At 39.2% G+C, this 25,378-nt stretch overlaps 1 long non-coding RNA gene across 1 annotated transcript; it reads left to right on the top strand.

Moving 5' to 3' along the window:
• Positions 1-23,160: 23,160 nt before the first annotated feature.
• LOC137075902 (uncharacterized) lies at positions 23,161-23,927 on the top strand. Its single transcript, XR_010905108.1, has 3 exons — positions 23,161-23,234; positions 23,308-23,412; positions 23,491-23,927. It is a non-coding gene; the product is annotated as an uncharacterized lncRNA (long non-coding RNA).
• The last annotated feature ends 1,451 nt before the right edge of the window (positions 23,928-25,378 follow it).

Here is a 25,378-nt window from a genome sequence, read left to right as displayed (position 1 = left end):
TCTCTCTCGCCTGTGGAAATGTGGATCAGCCTCCTGTGCCTCCAGTCAACCAGAGGCCAGCAGCCACCAGACATCACCCCAGGTCCAGCCTCGGGCTTTGGTGATCAGGAGTCCCGGTTGCTCTCTCAATACAATTGCCGGATGCACACCCAGAAAGTGTACATTCGACTCGACCCCCGCAACGTCACACACTACCCCCAGTACAGCTGGGCCGGCGCCCGTTGAACCGAGGACTCTCTCCTCCATGCAGAGGCCGATGTTAAGCACATGCTCAACCAACTGGAGAAGATGACAGCCACCCAAGCGGAGTTAGGTGGACAGTCGAAACGATTCCTGGGAGCTTTACTCAGTGCCGTTGGAACTCTGTTTAACATTGCCATGTCCAGTGTCAATGCAGTAGTCATAGCCACGATAAGACGGCATGTGGCCGAAATTCAGACTGAATTTCCACAGCTAAAAGAGCAACTCGCCACACAGGGTGCACCTTTACAAACCGTCAGCAAGACGTTGAGAGGAACGGTGATAATTCTAAACACCCAGAGTGTCCTGTTGAACCAGACCGTGAACTCAATGAAACCGCTGTTTACAGTCTTCCAGAATGACTTTGCTCAAACGGAGCTCGTCACAGGCTTAAATGACTGACATGCTATGGGAAGTAAGCTCCTCCATCGACAGCTTAGCCATGGGTAGGATCCCACCATATATACCCTTAAGCCTGATGTAAAATGTGCTGGCGTCCGCTATCAACACACCCACCGACCCTCTGCAAATACACCTTGCCTAGTTTCTGGTTAGCGCTATTCACCTTTATGTGTACCCCGAGCAGAAGGAGATGGGTTTCCTTCTTAACTTACCCATCACTGAGTTGAGTATGAATCTACAGACTCAAAGACATTATCAATGTGTGCTTTTGGAAGGGTAACGCACACCTTAAGCAAGCCTTTCCTCAGAGACAACACCGAGGGAATCTGAGGATTGCAACCTATGATCAGCAACACTCGCTGCCCTACTAACGCCACGCCTCCAAGTCACCGAGACGCAGGCAGAGATCATAAATGACAGATGGCTTGTCAACATTCCGGTACATACCGCTACACAGATCTATGACCAGCATGACACTGCCACCCGCATTAACCTGCTTGACCAGAGCATGTGGATCCAAGTAATCCGAGGGGCTATTCTCCACTGGACGATTTGGCCTTGTGCCATCTTTCAAGTTAAGAGTATCAGTCAGAGCTAGAAATCCCAGCTTTTTTCAAGGACCACAACCTCACCCTAGATCCAGAATTAGAACGGTGGATTGAAAAAGGGGGGTCCAGCTCATTGACATTGCTCCCCGCGATACAACCCTTCAAGTGTTGTCCCGATTTCCTATCCTGAATACCTCACCTGTTGTCCAAACCTGGACTGCAGCTGACATTGCGCTATGCATTTCTATGATCATCGGCAATACCCTCACCCTAGGCATAGCCTTCCTCCTGTACAGGAAAAACATTCTCTTTGCTGTGCCTCATATCAATACAGTTTTTGTTTATTACTCTATGCATCTTCAAGGAAAATATTATAACTTTCTCTTTTCTGTAGCAGACCTACATCACACCACACTATGTGCTCCTATTTCTTCAGAGGATGAGGATGCTCGAACGCTGATAATTGACTGTTAAATGTGCACTTTTAAAATACTTATTTTGAACTTTTGTTTGTTTTTTGGATTGTGTACCTTTTTTAAATACTTACATTTTTAACTCTTTTTTTTTTTGTTGAATGTGCACTTTTTGAAATACTTTTTGTATATATTTAAAATATTTGTCTTTTGTTTTGCTTGTACTTTATCTTTCTAAATATGACAAACATATATTGACTTCAATATATACTGCCTTTCTTACTTCTCTACAATACAAAACAATGTTGTTTTGCATTCCTCATTCCACCAAATGCATTGGGTTTTGCCTGTGTAGTATATAATTTACATCAAACTTCAGCTATATTTTTAATGAAATACATAGGTTCAACAGTTTAAATATATCAATATATCCACATGGAACAACAAAATATATGTGGGTATCTAAAAATACTTTAAAAGAACGCTCTCTCACGACCAATTCGTAAGTATTTTACGAGGTGGCTAATTTGTATAAAACTCTTTGCTTGCATTATTTAGCCCCCCAAAAAAGTATATAAAATGCTTTTTTTTCAGTGGCATCAGCTCAATTCAGAATGCGTGGACACCAGGGCCGGAGGGCTCGACAGCGCCCCCTAAAATGGGGTCTGAAAACGTGGTCTATAATTCAAACTGTACGTACATATATGAAACTCGGTACACATATAGATCTCATCGGGCCGAACAACTTTCATGCTCTAAGTTATGCGTCAGCCCAACAGGAAGTGAGCTATTATGGCTTGTTTGAAAACGCATGCTGTGCAATTTGCGATACTCCTCCTAGACGATTCACCCGATCAGCACCAAACTCAGTTATCATGAAGTCAAGACACTGAGGATGCTAAATTGCGAGCGACTTTTTGATACCTCAAACGGTTAGGCCGTGGCAAAGAGACGAATTTATGGCGAGAAAAAAGAAACAGGAAGTGTGTTATAAAGTGTGCATACATTAATTCATTTTGATGACACTTCAGCTTTGTGTTCATTGTAAGAGGCCGATCACATGGATGTGACTTATGAGTTATAGCGCCACCAACTGGCAGCAGGAAGTGTGTCACTTTCAAAATTGCTTTAAATCCCCATCTTATTTTCACCCGATTTACTTCAAACTTCATCAGTATAATGTCAAAACATGGCAGATACAGACATATGAATGGATTCGCGATATTTTAAAAACTGTTGCCATTGCAGCGTGTCAAAGTCTAAAAATATTTGTGGGTGTTTTTGAGACTCTTAGCATGCTTCAAATTGCATTAAATTCAACACACACATCAGACATGCTGTCCAGAAGATACAAGCAAAGACTCAGAAACGGGCGTGGTAGAGGGGCTCAGTAGCGCCATCTTTTGACAAAAGTGGGGGGTTCATTTTATCTACAGTCACCAAACTCGGTATATATATTGCATTTTTTGAGCCAGACAACTTTCTATTTTACTGTCATTAGCTCTGACCAACAGGAAGTCAGATAATTTGGTTTGAATCTGAAAGAATATGAAAATCAGGCTCTGAGTTATGTTCTCCTCTTACATGTTTCATTCATCTCCTCCAAACTCGGACAACACGAAGTAAAACGGAAGATGCTAAAATGCTAACAGATAATGGATTTCTCAAACGGTTTTGCCATAGCAAATTATTTAAAAAAGCACAAAAAATGTAAACAATTAGTCTCATATCTTGTCAATTCAATGTTTGATTTAAATTAAGATTGTATGTTAGGTACTTGAACCTGGATGAGTTTAAAATTAATATACTATTTTTCAGAGCAATATTTTTTTTTTTTTAATGAATATACATCCTCAATCTCGTGTTCGATATTTGCCTGCAGTCCCTTCAAAGAACACACAATGGCAGTGTTGACTTAGTTTTGAGCAACTCTGTCTAAAAAGATTACCTCTTTTGTTACCACTGTTTTAAATAATTTCTATGTAAAGCACTTTGAATTGCCATTGGGTATGAAATGTGCTATACAAATAAAAACTTGCCTTGCCTTGCCTCTCATTGCTGTGCTTTGGCCCGCATTAAAGGATAAAACATATATATTGTTCTGGGTTTGAATAAAAAAAAAATGAATAGAACCAGTTCATTTGTAGGGCTTTGACGATATTGTTTTATATAATTAATTAAATAATTGTGTTAATACAAATAATTATTAATAAAAAATATATATTAATATTAAAAAAATATCCGTGATATAGAGTTGTTTATATCCAAGGCTCAACTTGCTGTAGTAGGCCTAAGGTATAATTCACCCAAACACACATTTACAAATGTACCACAAATGCGAAATCAATATGAGAGAGTAAGTAAATGCAGGATTAAAATTATTGGACAAGCTAAAACATTTACAGTTTGAGAGCGGCCATTTTAACATGTTTCTTGCGATTAGAGCTGTTACGGACTGCAATGATCATCTGAAGTGCACTCGCTGTCGGAATGACGCGCCTCAAAGTGAAAGCGCAAACATTATTTAAATCACCAGAACACATTTACCACAGCTGATCCACGATTGGCCGATTCACCGCATGACAGCGATCACGTGTGTTTCGTGTTTATTCTAAAACCTTACATTACGTTAACGCTCACAAATCATTTATTTATAATAGTAAAACCTCTTTTCATGTAGCCGTGATGTTATATTCTCATGTTTATCAAACTAAAACTGATAAAAAAACATATAAATATACACTATCAATGAAGTGTTGTCAATGTTGAACTTTAATCTTGTCCAAATAGACACTTTATTAAGCAGTACATAAAAGTATTGAATGAAAATGTCATTTAACTTCAGCTGTGATAGTTTGCAAACGCAGCGCAAGCGTCACCACAGGAAGCAGAAAGTGTCCGACTTCACGTCTCCGTTTGCAGGTCCTCCCCGACTGCACGCGGCTACTCTCTCCGATCGCATACATCCAGCCGCAGCCGATGTCGAACACACCTTTTGTTGACTAACCCTCCGCCCACAAGAACACACAAAATAGGGGGCGTGGTCCTTTTGCTCTCCCACGTGGAGAAGAGCGCATTCAGTGCTTGCATCTCCCCGTTATGGTAAGAGGCGGGACCTTTCCGGGCAAAGTGCGCTAAGCTGCTGTCCAATCAGAACTCGTTATGTGTTTCTGAAGGAGGGACTTCATAGAACAAAGAAATCATCAGGCCGTTTTCAGGACAGAGGAAACAGCGCTGTACAGATAAGGAAATTGTGTGGAAAATACTGTTTTTTTACACACGAAACATGAACTCACATTATATTGCACACTGTTAACATCAAAAATCAAAGCTTCGAAATCACGCGAAGAACGGGACCTTTAATAATACATATGCCTATATATATAATGTTGAATATAATGTTTAATGATGCGATGAGGGAATATTTGTCGGTCTAATAATAATAATACAAAATAGTAATATTATTTTAATAAAAAGGATAATTAGTCAAATCAATAAATAAAAACCTCTTCTTTATGTTGGGATAGGCTACATATCCTATGGTGAGTTCATGGTAAATGGACTGCATTTATATAGCGCTTTTATCCAAAGCGCTTTACATTTTTGCCTCACATTCACCCATTCATACACCGACGGCGATGTCAGCCATGTAAGGCTCATCCAGCTCGTCGGGAGCAGCTGGGGTTAGGTGTCTTGCTCATGGACACTTCGACACTTGGGCAGGTGGAACCGGGGATTGAACCACCAACCTTCTTGTTTGTAGACAACCTACATGAGCCACTGCCGCCCCAATTCAGTATCGTGATATATATATTGAATCGTGACACGAGTGTATCGTTACACCCTACCCATCAAATAACAACCACTGGGGGAAAAAAAACTGTAGCCTGACTTAAACGTTTTAAAAAATTACTTTAAAAAAAGCACTGTTTGTATCTGTATCTTTATGTTGTACATTTGTCCTCCTATCATTTGTTTATTAGTTCTTGTTTTATTACTGACTTTACTTGATTAATTAATTATTTGAGAACTTTTTATATTAGGCAATTGCTTATCGCTGTGATTTACTTTTCCCAGATATTTCCCACCCTCAACGATCATGTTTTTAAAGCTAATAGTACACCACTGGGCTGGCCTTTTTTTGGTAAGATACCAAAATAAACATTATTTGTGTGATAATATTATGTGATTTAGTTTGTTCTATTGTTGTGTATGACTATTGTGCATCTAACATAATACATATGATATTATGGTAAATGTGGTATCATAATTATTTTTCGCGAATTTCTAAAAATTACCACCACAAAATCAGTAATTTTGATCGCAAAAATCACAAAATCCTGGAGTGATTGATTAATGTGAGCCACAGTATTATTTGATTATGATAGCAGCCTATATCATTGATAAATACAGTGCAAGTAGTTCCGTCTCTTTAGATTAAAGGGAAATGGGAATAAAAATATAAAAAAGTACAATAATTGTGTATAAATAATTTGGTGCTGTATACAAATATACAACAGAGGACAATACTCAAGTTCTTATTATAATTAAAAACTTATAATTACTGTCCACATTGTATTATATGTAGGTCCATGTAGCTAATAAGTAGCCTATACAACAAATATAAAATCAGAAAGATTTATCACATGCACACACCAGTAATGTTTAGACTCCTTAATCCTGTTGTATTGGTTATTTCCCCAGTTGTAGTCTGGTTTCATTGGTGTGTTATCTGAGAGGAATTGGATTTAATAGGACTGCTTAGCTAAATCAAATATAAAAAAATAAAAATAAAATAATTGCATCACAATAAGTGTATTGTGATTGTCACTAACCTTTAAGTGACAACTGAATTTTATTAGGTTTAGTGACAACATGTTAAAGTGTTTACATGCACAATTTCTGGTAAGCTACGCTTTATTTCAATTCAATTAAATTGTGAATTGATTTAATATTGACTCATTTGGATAAATATTAGGCACACAAGATGTAGGCTACCTATCTCAAGAAGAAAAAAAAACCCAGGCTGCTGTGTGTGAGCCAGACTGAGCCAAAGCTGCTCTGCACGTTTGGATTAGGGCTTTAGGTAAGCATTTGAGGGGCGGGGAAGGAGTATTTTATGGATCTGACGCCACTGTAAAAAGGCCATTTCTGAGAACTGTTCCCTTTTTTAGATAGGCCTATACCATATATTATGGTGTCCTATAATTTGCAAATATATTGGGCAACGCATTTCTAAAAAAACATGTCAACATTAGATAATGTGAGGATACAATGATTTCACATACACTTGGAATTGGCAACAACTTTTTATTTGAATGAATTGGGAGCTCTTAAAAGAGCTGTTGTTTTTGGGCTTAAACGAATTTCTGTTGACATTATCTACTGATCTCCACCTGCAGAGCTTCTCGTATGTTGCGGACCAACAGCTGGTTTCCGTCAGCGGTGAGGTGGACACCGTCTGGGAGAAGACGAGAGAGGCTGATGTTCGGGTGGCGAATGCAGTGCATCTGTCTCTCTGCCAAGAAGGCAGAAATTGCACCGTTGAGCCAGCGCCGGCGTCTTTCGATGCCGTAACCAGTCCTTCCAGTCTGACCCCTCCAGTTCAGACGTGGCAGAATGTCCGAAAACAGCACACTGGTTCTGGGAAACAGTCTGAAGATCTCAGCAAGGTCTGACTTAATTTCCCAAAGGAAATCCCGATGGTTGTGACCCCCCTTGACACAGACTGTTCCCACCGAGGTGGATAATCAGCACATCAGGAGCAGGAGCCGTGGCCCTAAGAGAGCGCAGCGTTGGAAACGACTGTTCCCAGAGTCTGCCTCCTCTGCCTTCCCAGGTGATCTGGCATCCAAGTCCGAGGTGTCTCCTCATGCGATGTTCACAGATGTGAGTGTACAGCATTCAGATGATGGAGCTCCCAATGATCCACACGTGATGCCATCTTGAAGAAGAGTGACATGAGCTGTGATTTTTCTCCTGTATTTATGCTGCCTTGCTCATGTGGCTGGAAATATCACACCAGCTATGATGTGCTTACTGGGAATTTGACATGTGATATAAATGTATATTTATTTGTAAAATAATGAAAGTTAAAAGTAGAAGCAATAGTCTAAAAACAAGCTAAGACAATATTAAATTGACAAAAAAACAAAAAACCTAAAATTCTTCCAATTTAAAAAAAAATGCACATTCAAATGTAAAGTGGCAAACGGGTCAAGAATCTTCATCATGTAGGTCTATAAAAGAAAAGATAACGTTATGATAGTTTTCTTGGAGATATATAGGCTATATATATTTTGTATTGATGTGAAGAAAAAAAATATATTTTACCATCTTTGCAAAACTCTTTAGGTGTAACTTCTGCATTTTCATTTGACACCGTTTGTGTGCTGGCGTCATTTAGGTCTGTTGGGGAAAAAAAAGATAATGTTATCATTGTTTTCTTGGAGAATAATAGTTTTTTTTTTTTTTTTTTTAAACAAATGTAACGATTGAAGCACAGAAGTCCTTACCATCTTTCCATAAATCTGTCATGGCAGCTAGTAGCTCAGCTTTAACTTGAGCTTCTGCCAGCTGTGCTTTTGATTTGTTGAGTTCTCCCCTTAATGTTTTTATTGTGCTCTGAAGAACAATACTTTGTTTTTGCCATCTTGAAATAATTGTCATCATCTCAGTAGCCAGGGTACAAAGCTGTTGTGCCGTTTCCCTGGGGCTGACTGTGGGGTCTTGGCACTTGTACTATTGAAAGGGCAAAAAAATAGCATTAAAATCTGTGTAATCATATTTTCAATATGTAGATGTAATAGAATATAGAAATCAAAGCAAAACGATAAAAGCAAAACACATCTTAAAGCAAGCAGTTGGAGGCGGTCGTGGATGGTGTCAGCCTCAGGATGTTGAATCTTTGTTGGTGATGCCATTATCTGAAACGTTTATTATAAATGTATTTACAAATAGACACAAAATATCAATCAAGCATGTGCATATGTATAGCAGTGTTATACACAAAAAAGAAATATATAGCTAAGTACATCTTTCAAAGCATTAACAATCACAATTATAAATTACATTATATGCTGAAGAAAAGAAAGAAAAACCCTTTAAGAGACCATGCAAATTCAAACATTTCGATGTTTTCATTTGAATTAAAGCGTGGATAATGCCTATCCTTCCATTAAAAATAATGGCTATTGCGGTGCTGGGATATAGGCCTAGCTAACTTAGCAGCATACGTGGCATACTTTTAGGAATGAGTTATCAAGAGAGGGAAAACAACCTTTTAGGCGAATAACAGCGGTTAATGGAAACGCCGTCATTTCGCAATGGTTTTTTAATCGACATTTAGCAGCCTTAATATCGTAAAGGTTTAGTAGCCGCGTTTCCATTAAAGATTTGCACTGAGAGAGCAGGCCAAACTAATTCAAGTAGATTTGCAAACGCGTTTGACCAATTCATTGAACATAATTTAAGCATCAAAATAGTGCCAGTGCTGTCAAACTGAATATACGATTTTTTTATTTTATTTGTTAATATCCACATAAGCAACAAATTGTTCTTAAACCACCTTTAAGTTACTACCTCTGGGCCTCGCAGATCACATTCGCCTTGTGAAACTAAGAATGGTATCAAAAATGGGCTGTAGAGAAGAAATGTCCATTTCGATAGTTCTAATAGCTAATTTTAGCAGTATATTAGGGATCCAGCGATACAGAAAACTATAGTGGAAGACTATAAAAAAAATTGTAGTTGAATAAATGAATGATGAAAGGAAAGGCTTACCTTGTTCAGTATGACTGCTAAGAGGCAAAAAATAATGTTGCTTCTTGAATTCCTTGTGTCAAAGACATAGGAGGACAGTAAAGAGTAGGCCACCTTGTTATAAATGGGAGTAGCCCTAATATGCACATTGAAATAAAACGCCTTTCAAAAAACACAGCCAATCGTCAATAGGTGAACACATTATGTCAGAGGTGGGCGTCAAACAATACATTTGTAACGTCAGCTGCGGTACCCTTAGGTGCCAGCAGATGGCAGTCTCATTTTCCATAGACTCTGTTATTCTTGGACATCATTACCCAGTATCCTCTGTTCATTATTAGTCAACCTATTTCACCTGTGTCTTGTTGTCTTGGTTTATTACGCTATCTATTTAAATGCCATTTGCCCTGTGTTCTGGATAGTGATGGGCAGACCGAGGCTTCGTGAAGCACTGAAACAGTTGAAGCAAATGTGCCGAGGCTTCGAAACAACACCCGACACCTGTCTCCATGACGCCATCTAGTGGACACTTGCATGTATTGTTTTGAAATAACCTTCACAGTGATACATGGAAAAAAAAGAAAAAAGGTTCTAACATCTGTCTGACAACTACTTGGTTTTGTAACCTGTAGCCTTACCGTTGTGAATAACTTGAGTGTTTTTGTCATGAAAAATGAGGATTAATCAAATAAATACAGCCACAATGTGTCAGTTTTTTACATATTTTTATTTAAAAATATTAATTGCTCTGCTGTTGAAGGACTTAGTCGACTTCTGTTTTTTACGTATAATTTCTCCAGCCTTTGAAAAAATCCTTTCACAAGGGACACTTGTTGCTGGCATGCACAAATATTTAGCAGCAAGTACATATAAATGAGGGGAAATTACTGCTCTCTCTTTCCAGTAAGTTAGTGGATCATGCGTTCTGGGCAAAAACGCATCCTTCAGGTACTTTTTCACTTCTACTGTTGCATCAGCTGTTGCACTGTGTGTCGTCTGGGTTTCACGGATACGGCTTTCGAACAGTTCCCATAAACTGTCCTGGGTTTCTGCTGGTGTTGATGATGGGCCTGGTGTTGACATTTGTGGCTCTGAATGAAACAAAGCATATAAACACACTGACAGCATATATGAAGTATACGTGATATAAGTATGCACATGACATATCTCCATAAAGTTAGATGAAGACTGAAACTGCTCACCAGAAGGTGCTGTGTTTGAACGCATCAGCGAAGCGCACTCCAGTGTGATGTTCTTTTCAGCCTCCTGGGCTTTGGCAGCATTTCCAAAAGCAACATGTTTAAACCTTGGGTCCAGCAGTGTGGCAAGTGCCAAGGCTCTGAAGGACTCATACACCAACTTTGGAACTTTGGAGGTGATTCCCCACTCAGCCATTAGCAACGATTTAGCCTCCATGAGATGCTGGGCTGTGTGGGTTTGGTAAAACCTCCTTACACCCAGTACAACAGTTGCCAGCTTTGCCTCTGGTGTTATGTAGTGGCAAGTCACAACAAGGTATCCATCCATATTAATGGAGGACCACATGTCAGCAGTAAGGCTAACAAAATATTTTTAGGTCCTCCATGGTCTTCTTCTTGGTGTCATTGTACCTTTCGGTGACCATGGTTTTAAGCGCCTTCCGGGATGGGAGAACATAGCTTGGATCAAGCTTGTTCACAAACGCCATGAAACCCTCATCCTCCACGACGGTGAAGGGCTGCAAATCCTTCACCACCATGTATACAAGAGCCTCATCCAATTCCCTCTGTCTGCCTTTTAAAAGAAGATAAATATAAAAGATGAAACATACTTCAAGACAGATAAGTTGGGGGAAAATATAGAAATAGTGCACAGATATTACAAGCTATTACATTATTTTGGAAACCTTTCTAGACAAACAAGTTTGCTAAAGTTTATGATCTGACAGACACAGATCAAACTGAATATAGAACTACAACAATTAGGGCTGGTTGGCTGTCAAATGGTTAATCATATGTAGGCCTATTCATGTTTTTCAATGAATACAGTAGCTACGTTTGTGAAGTGTTATTTCAATATTCACAGTAAAGCTGTGTTTAACACAATTGTTAGTTGTGGTTGGAACATTACTTGTAGGGGTGGTTGACACAGGAATAGCCTAAGCCTTTTTAAAACTATAGACTTTCTAAACAGTGTCTCAACAACACTTTCTGACTTTATCTGAATTATATTTCAAACAATGCATACCTTGCTTAGACGGCCCAGCAGTGTCAGTAGCAGGCCTAGGTATAGGGGGAATATTACCATCCTCTGCACCCTCCAAAATGGCGCATCATTGATGATGTATTACTGCAATAGGCTAGCTGCCTATCACAAATCATACATCTCACTTTATTTGTGGTTTCCAAATGGAAATGCTCCCACACCACATAAGAGATGTCGTACATCTGTGGAGCCTCCATATATCTACAGGGAGTGCAGAATTATTAGGCAAATGAGTATTTTGACCACATCATCCTCGTTATGCACGTTGTCTTACTCCAAGTTGTATAGGCTGGAAAGCCTACTACCAATTAAGCATATTAGGTGATGTGCATCTCTGTAATGAGAAGGGGTGTGGTCTAATGACATCAACACCCTATATCAGGTGTGCATAATTATTAGGCAACTTCCTTTCCTTTGGCTAAATGGGTCAAAAGAAGGACTTGACAGGCTCAGAAAAGTCAAAAATAGTGAGATATATTGCAGAGGGATGCAGCAGTCTTAAAATAGCCAAGCTTCTGAAGCGTGATCATCATAGTCAACAGGGTCGCAAGAAGCGTGTGGAAAAACCAAGGCGCAAAATAACTGCCCGTGAACTGAGAAAAGTCAAGTGTGCAGCTGCCAAGATGCCACTTGCCACCAGTTTGGCCATATTTCAGAGCTGCAACATCACTGGAGTGCCATACTCAGAGACATGGCCAAGGTAAGAAAGGCAGAAAGTCGACCACCACTGAACAAGACACACAAGCTGAAACGTCAAGACGGGGTCAAGAAATATCTCAAGACTGATTTTTCTAAGGTTTTATGGACTGATGAAATGAGAGTGAGTCTTGATGGCCCAGATGGATGGGCCCGTGGCTGGATTGGTAAAGGGCAGAGAGCTCCAGTCCGACTCAAATGCCAGCAAGGTGAAGGTGGAGTACTGGTTTGGGCTGATATCATCAAAGATGAGCTTGTGGGGCCTTTTCGGGTTGAGGATGGAGTCAAGCTCAACTCCCAGTCCTACTGCCAGTTTCTGGAAGACACCTTCTTCAAGCAGCGGTACAGGAAGAAGTCTGCATCCTTCAAGAAAAACATGATTTTCATGCAGGACAATGCTCCATCACACGCGTCCAAGTACTCCACAGCGTGGCTGGCAAGAAAGGGTATAAAAGAAGAAAATCTAATGATATGGCCTCCTTGTTCACCTGATCTGAACCCCATTGAGAACCTGTGGTCCATCATCAAATGTGCGATTTACAAGGAGGGTAAACAGTACACCGCTCTGAACAGTGTCTGGGAGGCTGTGGTTGCTGCTGCACGCAATGTTGATGGTGAACAGATCAAAACACTGACAGAATCCATGGGTGGCAGGCTTTTTGAGTGTCCTTGCAAAGAAAGGTGGCTATTTTGGTCACTGAATTGTTTTTGTTTGGTTTTTGAATGTCAGAAATGTACTGTGTTGCTCTTTGTTTTAGCTCTCGGTTTCTCCCTCTGCCCACAGTGTCATCATTTGAATTCCTTGCTTTTAAATGTAAACCCCCTTTTTCTTTGACAATACTGCTTATTTATTGGACCCCAAAAACAAATTCAGTTTTTATCTCTGAGATGCACGACTTTCTCACAACACTCTGCTCTACTTCTGCCAACATTTTAATATTAGGAGATTTTAATATTCATGTAGATACCCCCTCCTGCCACCTGGCAGCTGAGTTTCTGCAATTATTGGACTGCCTCAATCTCCAACAGCATGTGGATGGACCCACTCATTCTAGGGGGCACACTCTGGACTTGGTCATTTCCAACTCTCCTCATATTAGAAACCTCTTGGTGTATGATCTGGGTGTGTCTGAACACCAGGCCATCTCATTGGAGCTTCCATGCCCCTCTTCCCTTACCAAAGATTCCCGTCAAATTTGCTTTAGGAACCTGAAAAAGATTAACCAAGACTCTTTAACTACAGACCTTCAGCAATTCTCCTCTGTTGATCTCTCCTCAGTCTCTGAGTCGGTTGACTTCTACAACAAGTCTCTGAGCAGCCTTCCAGATCTTCACGCACCTGACATAACTAGAATGGTCACATTCTCGCACTCAGCACCCTGGTACACCAGCGAACTGCGGAAGATGAAACGGTTTGGCGTGTACTTGAGAGGCGTCTCAAGCTCTCAGGACTACAGCCTTGGTAAAATCTAACCTCTGTGTCTTAAGTCCATTTATTACCAAGATTATTAATAATTCCCTCCAGGCTGGCCTTGTTCCTTCATCTCTAAAAACTGCTATCATCAGACCACTTCTAAAAAAAAAACTACTTTAGACAGATGTTAATGACAACTACAGGCCCATCTCCAACCTCCCATACCTCTCTAAGGTGCTGGAAAAAGTTGTTGCTGCACAGCTTCAGGTCCATTTGAAGCATAACAATCTTTATGAGAAATTTCAGTCTGGTTTCCGCTCAGGACACAGCACAGAAACAGCTTTGGTCAGGGTCACAAGCGATCTATTGATGGTGGCAGATGAGGGTTCCCCATCCCGTCTCATCCTCCTGGACTTAACTGCAGCTTTCGATACAGTTGACCATAACATCCTTCTTCACCATTTACATTCCACCATCGGTCTCTCTGACTCGGTCCTCAACTGGTTTTCTTCTTATCTCACTGGGAGAACTGAATATGTTGCGTTAGAAGAAGCTACATCCCTGTCACACAATGTTACCTGCGGTGTCCCTCAAGGCTCTGTGCTCGGACCCACCCTGTTCATACTCTACATGCTCCCCCTTGGCCGTCTCATCAACCAGCATGGGTTTTCTTTTCACTGCTTTGCTGATGACACTCAACTTTACTTACGCAGCTTACTTTTGAAGTGCACATCAAACACCTGTGTAAGACCTCCTTCTTCCACCTCAGAAACATTGCCAAACTTCGTCCCATTCTATCACTGGCTGATGCGGAGAAGCTTGTCCTCGCCTTTATCTCCTCCAGGCTGGACTACTGCAATGCACTCCTTATTGGCATCCCTAGCACAAATCTCCAGAGGCTGCAGTGTATTCAGAACAGCGCTGCTAGGATCCTCATGAGGGTGCGCAAATACGACCATATCACCCCCATTCTCAAATCACTCCACTGGCTTCCTGTGTTGTTCAGGATCGAGTACAAGATCTCTCTCCTTACGCACCAGTGCATCCATGGTGATGCTCCCTCCTATCTTAAGGAACTCCTCACCACACAAACAGCCACTCGTAACCTCCGCTCTGTTTCGCTGTATCGCCTCAAAACTCCCACAGCCAATCTCCGTACTATGGGAGATCGGGCCTTCTGCTCTGCAGCCCCCAGTCTGTGGAACGCTCTCCCTGACCACCTGCGGACTCCACAGACTATAGATGCTTTTAAGCGTGGTCTTAAAACCCACCTTTTAGCAGAGCTTTTAATTGTATCGTTTGTAGCCAATAGATGTATTACAGATCGCTTTTTGCGTGTGGTGAGCAATGTGATTTTCCTGTGATTTGGCATATTCATGTTAAGGTCAGCTTTGGATTTGCTTTACTTGTCATTCTAAGTTGAGAAAAGGTGAAATGCCGGCAGAAAGTGCAGTTAACAATCTGGAATTGCAAACAATACCAGAAGAATTGAGTTGCCTTAATAACTTAGAGCAATATTTAATTTCATTACATATTCCATTTATGAACTTTTATCTTTGCCAAAAGGTTCCCAAAATGGCGTCCATGGCCCCGTTACTTGTGTGCCAGCTAATGTTAAACAAACGTTTTGCCTAGAAAAGAAGCTGAAGGGTCTTTCGTATGTGTGAAGTTAAAACGTAAATTGACACATAAAGGTCATTATAAGTATCAGTATGTTGATACAAATAAAATTAAACAGGCATTAACATGACTTAAAACAATGCAGTTTTATTCCGGTGTAGTTTTTAATGACGATTGGTTTAATGAGTTTACTAGGCAGGAAAAGGAAGGTGATGATGATAAAAATAACACTGAGGAGAACGAAGTGGAAAATGTAAATGTTGATGAGGAACTACATGATAGGCAACAGCACTGTATGTTCATGGACACGTGTTTACAGCCTGTAGATATTGGGCAGGAAGTTCTTGATCATTACTTTGATGGCATTGTGAATATTGCTGAAGGGAATACTCCAGTTAAAATGCTTGCAGATGAAACAAACAAACCAGTTTTATTTCCAGATGGTTGTTCATCTTTTCATGACAAAAGGCCCTATAGATTAACATTGTCGCGCTATTTTAATACTAGAATTTTGCATGCAGATGCCAGATTTGCGCAAAATATTGAATACATTTTTTATGCACAGTGTTTGTCAGAAGCTCAACAGGTAGTGTCTAGTGTATCTATCGCTCTAAGGAAAGGGCATGGGAGTAGGAAATCCGTACCCCATGATATGTTTAAAGACACATTAAGGCATTTTCTTAATTTTGATGAAGGGTATAGGTTTTTGAAGCCCATCTGTGGCACTCCGTCATTTTGGCAAGGCGTGCAAAAAGATTTATTTGCAATGGTCAGACAGTTGGGCATTCCCACTTGGTTTTGCTCATTTTCTTCTGCGGACAGGAGATGGACAAATCTCATGTCAAGTATTTTAAGAAATGAAAGTAGACAAGAAACTTTAGATCACCTTGAATTGGCTGACTAATGTGAGCTTTTGCGTCGAAATCCTGTTACCGCAGCTCGCATGTTTGAATTCAGTTGTTTTTTGAAAGAGGTGCTTATGTCACCTGTCCAACCCATAGATTATTTTTATAGAGTTGAATTTCAACAATGTGGTTCTCCCCAAGTTCATTTTTTGTTTTGGATCAAAAATGCTCCACAAATAGATAAAAGCTCTAATGAGGAAGTTGTTGACTTCACAGACAGGTATGTTACTTGTGAAGTGTCCAGTGAAGATGAAGAGCTGCACAGCATTGTCACATCTGTACAACAAACACAGTAAACGGCATGCAAAAAGAAAAACAGTTTGTCGATTTAACTTTCCTAAACCACCGTCATTGCGAACATTTATATGCCGGAGAAAAGTAGATGTGCCTGAGGAAGATGAGCCTGATAAAGATGTTTGTACTAATAGTCAACGCAAGTGTAGAATATGCTCGTAACAATGACAGCAGTTATGGCAGCTCTTTTAGAAGAGAAGATAAATTGTGTCAACTTTTTTTCATAGTGTTGGAATAAATCAGGATTTGTTCGAAATGGCATACAAGCACATACATAATTCTACACACATTGTCTTGAAACGACAAATAAATGAAGTGTGGGTTAACCAGTATAATAAGTTTGGCCTTCAGTGCTGGAATGCTAATATGGACATTCAATATGTAACAAACTATGCAGGCATAAGCGTCTATCCTTTCTAAAATCCAAAAGGGAAATGGGATTGTTATTAGCTAATGCCCAACGGGAATCAACAACTCAAGGTAATGTCGACGCAAGACAAGCTTTAGGAAAGCTAGGGAGTGTGTGTTTACACAATCGTGAAGTTAGCGCACAAGAAGCAGTTTATCGATTAACTAATGTGCACTTAAGAGTGTTCAGGTTATTCCTACAGGTGAGGATAGTGTTCGTATGAGTTTGCCACTGAGCGTTATACAAAACAAGTTGGAGTCTCAAAATCTGAAAAGCGAAGAGATGTGGATGACAAGTTCTGTTGATCGATACAAGAATAGACCAAACCAGCAGGTTTTTAATGATATGTGTTTAGCCACATTTGCATCAGAGTATCGGATTGTATACAAAGGTCAGTCTTGTTCTAATAAAATTATGTTGCAAAACAACTTGGGTTTTATTGTGAAAAGAACACGCACTCAACCTGCTATTGTACGTTTAGCACGATTCTCAGTGACAGAGTCCTGAAATTTTTTATCAAAGTTTATTACAACTGTTTCTACCATATCGTGTATATATATATATAGTCAACTAAAACCAGAGGGCTATAATAATTATGAGAATTGTTATAGAGAAGGTGAGGTTTCTATTAATGATGGATCTGTACATTTGGTACAACAGGTCGTAAATAGAAATAGAGGATTTTTTGAAAAAGATGCAGATGTATTGGACACTGCACAAAATACTGTTACTAATGAGGACATGCTAGAAGATGCATGGTGTGCACTTTGTCCTGAACAACAATTGGAACGTTTTGAGTGTTAACAGATTAGACTTGAGACAGATCAGGAAATTGAGGGAAATTAAATTATTCCAGATTTAAGTAACAAGCAACAAATTGCTCAGGTAGAAAAGAAAAATAGTTGTCTAAGTCGAATAGATGGGTTGAGCTTAATTCGCTCTTTAAACAAGACCCAGATGGCTGTTTTCAATAAGATTAGACAGTGATGTCTGGGTAAAATTAGAGGAGAAAATCCAGAAGCATTTCAGGCTTTTATTACTGGCGGACCAGGTACAGGAAAAAGTCACTTAATTAAAGAAATACAATATGAAGCAATGCGATTGTCTCCATCGTCTTTGCACCCAGATGACGTTTGTGTTCTTTTAACTGCTCCAACAGGCATTGCTGCGTACAATTTAAAGGCTTCAACAATCCATACAACATTTTATATTGGTACAAATGTAAAGTTACGGTATACACCTTTAGGTGAAGAGAAGCTAAATTCATTACGTGCAAAATTCTGTGGCCTTCAGATATTAATTATAGATGAAGTATCAAGGGTGGACCATAAACTGCTGGCTTACATTCATGGAAGATTGCGACAAATATAGCAAACCACAGATTTTTCTGTTTTTGGTAATATTGCTTTAATTGCTGTTGGTGATTTCTTCCAATTACCTCCCGTAAAGGATAAACCACTCTTTGTAGATGTACGAGGAGTCGATTTATGGTTAAATTATTTTAAAGTTGTAGAATTGACACAGATTGTTAGGCAACAAGACAACATATTTGCTGAATTATTAAATCGATTAAGAAAGCGAAGCAGGAAATCCCCGCTAAGAAAAGAAGATTTTGCAATACTATCAAGGTGTGAGAACGATGAAAATAATGACTGTTTACATATTTTTTCTACAAATGATGAAGTTCATGAGCACAAGCTAGAGCAATTAATTCAAATCTGCGAAGAGGTTGAAACTATAGAGGCTGAAGATTTTGCACGTAGTAAGCGAACTGGAAAATTAGCATTACTTGTTGGTCATCATATAAAGGTTCATAATACATCCTTGGCAGCAAAGTTGCTTATAGGCATAAATGCACGTGTAATGTTAATAAAAAATCTTGATGTTGATGATGGACTAGTTAATGGTGTGTGTGGTACAGTTAAACACACATTGAGTGTTCAAATAAGAATAAATGACCTGAAACTGTGTAAGTCTGTTTTGATGATAGTAATGTGGGCTTAAAAAGACGAAAGCAGTGTTTGTCTGAGCCAGCAAGATTATTTTAATCTACACCAATATACGTACAGGAGGAAACTGGTGACGAAGTCCACCTTTCGTACAAACAGTTTCCTTTAAAATTAGCATGGGCGTGCACAGTTCATAAAGTTCAGAGTTTAACTGTTGATAGTGCGGTCTTTAGTTTAAAACGAGTTTTTACTGCTGGACAGGCATACGTAGCATTAAGTCGGGTAAGAAGTTTGTCTGGTTTGACAATAAAAGACTTTAACGAAAAAAGCATTTATTGTAATGACAAAGTCTTTGAGGCGATTAATGAAATGTCATGTTTTATGACAAGCGATGATTTCAATTTCCCAGTGCAAAACCATCATTTTTCAGTCTTTTTGTTCAATGTACAGAGTTTGCCATGTCATGGTGTGCATTCAAAATTTGCAGCCCATGTGTATAGGTTTAACTGAAACATGGTTGCCTGCTTGCTATCAGCCTGACTATGTGCATTTAGACAAATCATTTTGTGGGTCTTTCTCGCTCTACAGCATATAACTGCAATTGTCCTCTTTTCAGTGAACTAAAAGCTCAACAACATGGTGGTGCTGGGTTATACACAGTATGTGGTGTGGAACACTATTACATTCCCAAAACTTAAAGGGGGGTGAAATGCTGTTTCATGCATACTGAGCTTTACACTGTTAAAGACTTGGATTCCCATCCTAAACATAGACAAAGTTTCAAAAACTAATGTTGGACGTTTGATGGAGGGAGTATTTCTGTGTCAAAAATACTCCTTCCGGTTTCTCACAAGTTTCGGAGAGTTTTTTTCCAGTATGGGTCGGCTTGACGTTAATAGAGCGGAAGGTCCTTGTATGGGCCGTACGGGCTCTTCTCCCGGTAGGGTGCGCGCGCTAGCGCGAGAGAGAGGAAATGCACGCCCATAAACACTCTCTCAGGTGCAGATCCAGTCGTCCGTGAACACTTCTGTCGGTTATAGTCTGCGCCGCGCTCCACTTTATTCCTATGGGTGACGTCGAGCGACTTCAACGCTTCAGCACAGCATTCTGGGAAGGCAGCGCTGCATTTGAACCGATTTGAACGCAGAAATGACGGGAAGCTTCACAACATCGCTTCAGTCGCGTCTCAAAGTGGATCTCCACGCCACTGCTGTCAGGACTTCACCAAATCATACCAAAGAAGTGTGTTTTTGACGGAGCGGTCCCAGCGATAAAGGTTCGGTCCTGCTTTGGAAGCAGCCGGTGAGTAAAACTGCTTCAGATGTCTGTGCTGTCGGCTATCGTCGCGTGAGTAAACATCAGTAAACGACACGATCGCGTGCTTCGTCATTCAAATGCGCTAACGGACTCCATTGCTGTTCTCTGTATAACGTTACACTAGTCTGACGTGCAAAACCGTTCTGCTTGCTACTGCTAAGGTTTAGTCGCATACAATAGTCCATAAACCGAATCATGTCCTCATAAACTGCGAGTAAAGACACACAAATGTTGACAGGCCACTAAATACAGTCCATACCACAGAGACGGACGTCCTGCTGCTGCTGTTTCTCCTGTTCAATTTATTTCAGCCTCCGAATGATTCTGGATCATTATCTGTATTAGCTGAGATAGCGATGGGTTTCTCCACGCTTGAGGACGTCACCGCTTAGTGGGCGCTCGTCATTCTTTAGCTCCGCCCACACGACACGCCTCCAGGCGCTCTGTTTTTTCCGGAAAGACTCGGTACAGCCTATTTTTCTTTTATAAATATAATAAAACTAAAGACTTTTCAGAGATACGAAGGATGCAATACTACTCTATAGGTACTCAAGATTGACATGAGTGACTGAAACTGTGTTTTTTTTTTTTATCTCACTTTCATTAATTAATTTATTAAAAGTAACTCCATTTTGTAAGATCATTTTCGTCTAGTAATTCCAAACATCACGAGGCAGACGACATTCATCAAATACTGTTGAGTTATTAACCCGCTCCACAGCACCACCCAGTGGATTTACTTATAACTGCAAGATTTAGAGGGATTTATAATGGATTCACTGCATTTACGGCCAGCGAAGCAATAGCCTATAGTAAAATTTCAATTTTATTTTTATTTTTCGAATATTAATTACAAATTGAATATATTCGTGCTCACCCCTATTTATGGAAGCTGAAGTGTAGCGATATAAATTTTGCAACGCAATATGTAAAATGGCAATGCATTTCAGTATTTAAATTTACATTTTCCATACCATGTGTGCAACATTTGGAACAAAATAATAATTCAAATTGAATAATATAATTTACATTTGCTATTTCCTACACTAGTTTTTACATATAATTTAAACATAAATTGTATATTGTAATACTTTATATAAGTTGCAAAATTAAAATTAAAAGGTATTACAGAAATAATTAGATGTGTTTAACATGTTCAAGCAAAAATTGTAGCAAAATGATTATTTAAATGTTATTTTTATTGTTGCATTTTGATTATATATCCCGCAATGAATGTAGCAAAATTCACTGTGGAATTGAAAATGCAAAACTCCATCTCGCCTAGGGCAACCAAAGAGCCAGAGCCGGCCCTGCCGCTGTCATAAAGAGAGGAAAAAGTGATATAGCAAACAATAATTATAGGCAGTTTGTCTAAGATTATTTGAGAGTAAAATAATCTCTGTTGTAAACCACAGCTCACTTCAACGCGACTGTGCTCATGTTAAGGTGCCACCAACCTCTGGGCTGAAGGCCTCAAAAACCTGCTAGCAACACCAATAAACAACACTAACCATTCTCTCTCTCTCTCTCTCTCTCTCTCTCTCTCTCTCTCTCTCTCTCTCTCTCTCTCTCTCTCTCTCTCTCACACACACACACTAATTAAATGCATTTTTTTTTATTTGTACGAATGTGTACTTTCATATCAGACCCCCGTACCCAGCCAAACCCCGTTGCTGCCGGCACGGCCGAAATCTCACTCTGAACTCAGTTCAAAACTTGAGAGCCCTGCGATAGTGACTGCGCTATGTATAACTGGATGAGTGGGCTGAACAAACCATCCAGTATTAGATTTACACAATTACACTGTTCCGCTCAGTGTTTTTTAATGTGCATAATTAATTCTTATATGAACCTGTTAAATAACGTTATATAAATTGTTTACATATATATTCATTAAACCTTTCTTTTTAAAAATGCTTTCAAAAAATTGTTGAATCAGAAAAGCTTTTGTTTTTCTTGCATTGCAACAGCATGTATTAACACCATATATCTATAGTTTTACTTTAACATGTAAACAAATTCATACAACTCGACTATATTACAGCATAAATACACACACCGATCATTATAGTTTGTTATATGTCACTGATCACATTTTAAAAAGGTATTTATGGCACAATACATTCACTTAAACATTTAACTACTTTCTAATGAACCTATCTGTAAATATTTTGCATATAATTATAATCAATCCATAACAATTAATAAATAAACTATAAATAAAAAAATATATAATTGTGCCATTTTAATTTCAAACTGTCATGAAAATGTAAATATTGCTACTGAAATAATAATGATACATACTCTACTTAAATATACAGAATATCATGGTAATCTAACTAGATAAATTTACACATACCATGCTGTTGCTAATCCATGTTTTGCTTTTCCTTATAGTCAAATAATAACAAAAAGCAAAATACACTGGTTATGGCACTCCAGGTTACACACCAGGATGGGGTTCGATTCCCTGCAGTGTACTTGCTTGTTATTATCAGATATTATTAATTTTATATCCTTTTCCATAGCTCCTACAAGAAAATATTTTATTTTACACATCCACATTCTTCAATTTCTCAAACTGTGTAGTAGTAATAAAAAAACTCAAATACACTATTGTTAAAACATTATTTTCATTCCAAACAAATTCACTAATCCAAAAAAAATTTAAAAGTAAACTTCACATGATTTTATAAAAGTACCTGTTTAAAATAACCTTCCATGAAATGTATGTACTCATCTTACTCTTACGTGACACTGATAATAAAAACATATTTGCAGTTTCTGTGATTTGGCTAAAAACTCTAGTAACAAAATCATCACCAAATGTCCCAGTCCTAAATGTGGTGATGTGATCAATTATTATTGCTAGTGAGGGCGAGATGGTACATTCCATTGCGTTATTAAGAGCGACGTGGTACATTCCACCTGTATAAAGAGGAGTGAGTCTGACATCTAAGGCGTGTCACTTGGGGTCTCGGTGTTGACGTCATTTCTAGTGCGCCGTGTTTACATCCTGGAGGTAAGAGCTACTGGTGGCAGCGGTAGTTTGGGATATGTTTGAAGGGGTAATTTGACGCCCATATATTTCACAGTATGGCGGAGGAGTGTGTTGGACGCATCGAGCGGTTTTATCTCTGCAAAACAGTGCAGTTTGCACGCCATTGAGTGCGCGGGGTGATGTGAGTCATTGTCTGCAGGTATGGTATATGTATTTTCATGCTCGGGCTAATGGGGCAGTAATTTATATTTTTAATACATGTCTTATGTTTTATTAGTGACACGGGGGCCAGGCAGTGTTGCAGCAGGCTTTGTGGGCGCCGTAGACATCGTAATGTTTCTTCCTGAAACATGACTTATATCATCTCTAACTTACGTGCTAATGAATGCTTGAACTGAAACGTGTTCCTTTGGACTATTTGGATTGTCTCGTTCGCTCTTCGTGCTGATTTCCTCGACTGTTTTTCTGCTATACTGTTATACACCAGACAATGTATTTGCTGTGACTTTACAGGTAACACTAATTCATATCATTATACCTCGACGACCAGAACAATAGAGCGTTCTAGGCCGCCGGTGGCGCATTGAGATTCGGGAGGTTTGAACTTTAGCGCCCTGAGGATTCAAAGGGGGTAAATGGTGACGAAAGCTGTATGTTTGTCACTATTTTGTGTTTGTACATGTTTTTATGTTGCTTTCTCCGAAATTGTTTTCTTTGTTTTATTTGTTTGTTTGTTTGATGTATGACTTCTAATGTGATTTTATTGAATGACATTGTGATCTCGCAGTCAAAGAGCATTGGTTAGGACAGTCACCATTTGTGACATTGGTCCTTCTGATAGCATGTGACAAGTGTTTGTTTGTTCGACTCATAACGTGTGTATGTTTCTCATCCTGTTTTCTTTCCCTTCAGAATTGGGGTACCAGTATTAGCCGTGTCCTTTGTGTGTGGTGGTGGTTCGGCTGTCGGCCTGCAGTGTTCACAACGGGGTGTTTTGGTGCTGTGTTATGAGAGCACGAGAGATTGCTGTGTTTATCCGATAGGCAAGACGAAACCCCCAGTTCTGAAGTGGTAAAGTAATATTGCAGGGATATTTATATATAAGAAGTTTTATGAGTAATTGTACTCTTTTTTTAAAAAAAAAAATGTTATATTAAAGAGACTGGTCCTGTATCATTCTTGAATGTTTATTAAATAAATTGTGTAAAACATTTCATTTGTCTGATATCTGTCTCAGCCACTACGGATCTGTGTGCTTTTGGTATTTTATGTACCTGCGGGTCCCCGGCCAATTTCCGGGGTGGCGTAGTCGAGTTGCCATAAATTGGCTAAATTGCTTTTTGATGATGCAGAATGCCACATAAATATGACTTGAGAGGCCATTTGAGTCTATGTGTTTATAATACCTCTCCTGGTACACATTTCATTCAATCTCCTCCAAACTCGGAAAACATGAAGTAAACATAAGGAAGATGCTAAAATGTTGTGGTAAATGTGACATAATAGAGGCATTTTCAAATATTCTCCAGTTTAAATGCATTTTGCCTGTCGTGCACAGTTGCCCTGAAGCCACCGGCTTGGGCCCGTCATCGCTTCTCGCACCGTTTGAGGTATCCTATTAGTTGTTCATAATATAGCATTTTCAGTGTCTTCGATTCATGTTTTGTGTCGATTCCATGCATCTCCTACGAGTAGTTTATAAAAACTCAGAGCCTGTTTATTACAAAATTCCACATTCAAACCAAATTATCAGACCACATTATATTCCAGTTGGTCAGAACTAATGATTGAAAAATTAGAAAGTTATTCAGCTCAATGACAGCAATTTCTGATTTGTTGTTTAGTCAAAAATGTTAATGCAGTTCATCAATATGTTTTTTAATAGGTGATATAATGTTCTGTGTGCAATACTCTGATTACGACAATGTTGTGAATGAGTTCATAACGCTGAACCCTGGTATGAATCATCTATAACAGTTGTTTTCAACGTTTATACATATTGGTGGGTTTAACGGATTGTGTTATAATACTGTTTTAAAAAACATTTCCCCAGTAGTCCAGAGGCCTCAGGTTTCAGTGTTCGATGTGCAACAAAATCATGCTGATAAGAGACATCCACTCGGTAATTTTCACCTCGCTGATTTTATTGCTTGTATATAATGATT

This window comes from Pseudorasbora parva, chromosome 5, assembly GCF_024679245.1.
Source record: "Pseudorasbora parva isolate DD20220531a chromosome 5, ASM2467924v1, whole genome shotgun sequence".
NCBI classification, from domain to species: Eukaryota; Metazoa; Chordata; class Actinopteri; order Cypriniformes; family Gobionidae; genus Pseudorasbora; species Pseudorasbora parva.
Note: the sequence above shows the minus strand (reverse complement) of the source record. Positions and strands in the feature narration are given on the sequence as shown.